General features: G+C 43.2%; 1 pseudogene; it reads left to right on the plus strand.

Annotated features, from left to right (window-relative positions):
* The first annotated feature begins 1145 nt into the window (after nt 1-1145).
* Nucleotides 1146-2620, plus strand: LOC100387501 (RING finger and SPRY domain-containing protein 1 pseudogene; annotated as a pseudogene).
* Nucleotides 2621-3101: the final 481 nt, after the last annotated feature.

Here is a 3101-nt window from a genome sequence, read left to right on the forward strand (position 1 = left end):
CTTCAAAGTTGAGCTCAGATATCACCTCTTTTATTAGTGTGACACTGTTTCTCTTAAGGGACACCATTACTTCTCCCTCTGAAGTTCTACAAGGCTCTGAACACACTTAAGTTAGAATCTTCTGCTGTCTTATAATATCTTTATTAGTGCTACTGTATCTCTGAATTCTAATACAATGTTAGGTTCATAAAAAGTACGTAAAATTTGTAGAATGAATAAATAGGAAAATATAAATATTTTAAAAATAACTCTTTAAAAAAATCTTAAATTTCTGTCCTTGAGAAAAAGCAGGTTTAATTAGAAAAAATACAGGAGTAGCACTGTACCCAGGGTTGTAGAGTAGCTCTCATGCAACTCTAGTGACTTCCGGAAGTTTGCCTGTTTTGTTGTTGCAAATGTCCCTGGAATCCTCGCATTTGGAGTTGTCCAGAAGTGGCATTCCTGACCTTTGATCCCCAGCCTTCCAATGGTGGTATACATCTCCATTTCTCTATATTAAACATTTTTCTATTAAAAAATTGCGTGTGGTGGAGGACTGACGTGGTAAAGGATAGAGGGACATTGTGTGTTTTCGTTCATTTAGCAAATATTTTTGAGCTCCTACTAACTGCTAGACTCTGTGCTAGATCTTACATATATGATAATGAACAAAATAGCAAGGTACTCACTAGCCTCAGGGGCTAGTGTGGAAGTGAGTTAAGCAGATAAACTCATATGGGAAATATCTTTATAAAGAGTGGCCAGTGCTTTGAAGGCAAAGAAAAGAGTGCAGCAGGAGAGCATAGCTTGGGAGATGGGCTTGGCATTAGTGGTCAGGGAAGCCCTCTCCAAGGAAGTAAGATTCGTAGGTGGGGACCGGATGGATGAGGAGGCAGCTGAGCAGGGCATGTGCTGGGAAACTGAGGCAGATGGAGTGAAGGGTTTGACCTGAGAAAAAACTGGCACATTTGAGGAACCAAAATAAGGAAACTGCAGCTGGAATGTTGGAGTGAGAGGCCTTTTTTTTCTTTTTTGAAAAATGGCTTTCAATAGATCAAGGTAGTCAGGTGGTTGGGGAGGGGAGTTGGAGGAGAAGAGGCAAGTCATAGGTAGCTCAAAGCTAGATTAAGAAGTGTAGATTTATATATTAAAACTCCAGCTCTGGTGCGTAATGGCAGCGCCGTGGCCTCGCGTCCATCTTTACTGTTCTCTCGGACCTGTCACAAAGGAGTCGCGCCGCCACCGCCGCCGCCACCGCCCCCTCCCTCCGGTGGACCCAGGAGCTAGAGAAAAACTGCCATTGGATGACCAGAATTCCCTGTAGCTGATAATGTTGGGAATAAACTCTGCAACTTTCTTTGGCATTCAGTTGTTAAAAACAAATAGGATGCAAATTCCTCAACTCCAGATTCTGAAAACAGTACTTGGAAAACTGAAAACTACCTAAATGATTGTCTTTGGTTGGGTTCTTAGCGAGCAGAAGCCTTGGCCAGGGTCTGCTGTTGACTCTTGAAGAGCACATAGCCCACTTCCTAGGGAATAGAGGTGCCACTACTACCATGGGTAATTCCTGTATCTGCCGAGATGACAGTGGAACAGACGACAGTGTTGACACCCAGCAGCAACAGGCCGAGAACAGTGCAGTACCCACTGCGGACACAAGGAGCCAACCACGGGACCCTGTTCCGCCACCAAGGAGGGGCCGAGGACCACATGAGTCAAGGAGAAAGAAACAAAATGTGGATGGGCTAGTGTTGGACACACTGGCAGTAATACGAACTCTTGTAGATAATGATCAGGAACCTCCCTATTCAATGATAACGTTACATGAAATGGCAGAAACAGATGAAGGATGGTTGGATGTTGTCCAGTCTTTAATTAGAGTTATTCCACTGGAAGATCCATTGGGACCAGCTGTTATAACATTGTTACTAGATGAATGTCCATTGCCCACTAAAGATGCACTCCAGAAATTGACTGAAATTCTCAATTTAAATGGAGAAGTAGCTTGCCAAGACTCAGGCCATCCTGCCAAACACAGGAACACATCTGCAGTCCTAAGGCTGCTTGGCAGAGAAACTAGCAGGTCCTGCAAATAGGTTTACTTAGCCCAGGAATACTGGAATATTTGCTACAGTGTCTGAAGTTACAATCCCACCCCACAGTCATGCTTTTTGCACTTATTGCACTGGAAAAGTTTGCACAGACAAGTGAAAATAAATTGACTATTTCTGAATCCAGTATTAGTGACCAGCTTGTCACATTGGAGTCCTGGGCTAATGATCCTGATTATCTGAAACATCAAGTTGGTTTCTGTGCCCAGTGGAGCTTAGACAATCTCTTTCTAAAAGAAGGTAGACAGCTGACCTATGAGAAAGTGAACTTGAGTAGCATTAGGGCCATGCTGAATAGCAATGACGTCAGCGAGTACCTGAAGATCTCACCTCATGGCTTAGAGGCTCGCTGTGATGCCTCCTCTTTTGAAAGTGTGCGTTGCACCTTTTGTGTGGATGCTGGGGTATGGTACTATGAAGTAACAATGGTCACTTCTGGCGTCATGCAGATTGGCTGGGCCACTCGAGACAGCAAATTCCTCACCTGACAAAAACAAGCAATGGGGAAAGGATTCCCTGTTTAACAAATGGTGTTGGGAAAACTGGCTAGCCATGTGCAGAAAGCAGAAACTGGACCCCTTCCTGACACCTTACACTAAAATTAACTCCAGATGGATTAAAGACTTAAACATAAGACCTGGCACGATAAAAACCCTCGAAGGAAATCTAGGCAAAACTATCCAGGACATAGGAGTAGGCAAGGACTTCATGAACAAAACACCAAAAGCATTGGCAACAAAAGCCAAAATAGACAAATGGGACCTAATGAAACTCCACAGCTTCTGCACGGCAAAAGAAACAGTCACTAGAGTGGATCGGCAACCAACAGAATGGGAAAAAATTTTCGCAGTCTACCCATCTGACAAAGGGCTGATATCCAGAATTTACAAAGAACTCAAACGGATTTACAGGAAAAAAACAAACAAGCCCATTCAAAAGTGGGCAAAGGATATGAACAGACACTTTACAAAAGAAGACATATATGAGGCCAACAATCATATGAAAAAA

The sequence above is a fragment of the Callithrix jacchus genome, chromosome 7, assembly GCF_049354715.1.
Source record: "Callithrix jacchus isolate 240 chromosome 7, calJac240_pri, whole genome shotgun sequence".
Taxonomy (NCBI): Eukaryota; Metazoa; Chordata; class Mammalia; order Primates; family Cebidae; genus Callithrix; species Callithrix jacchus.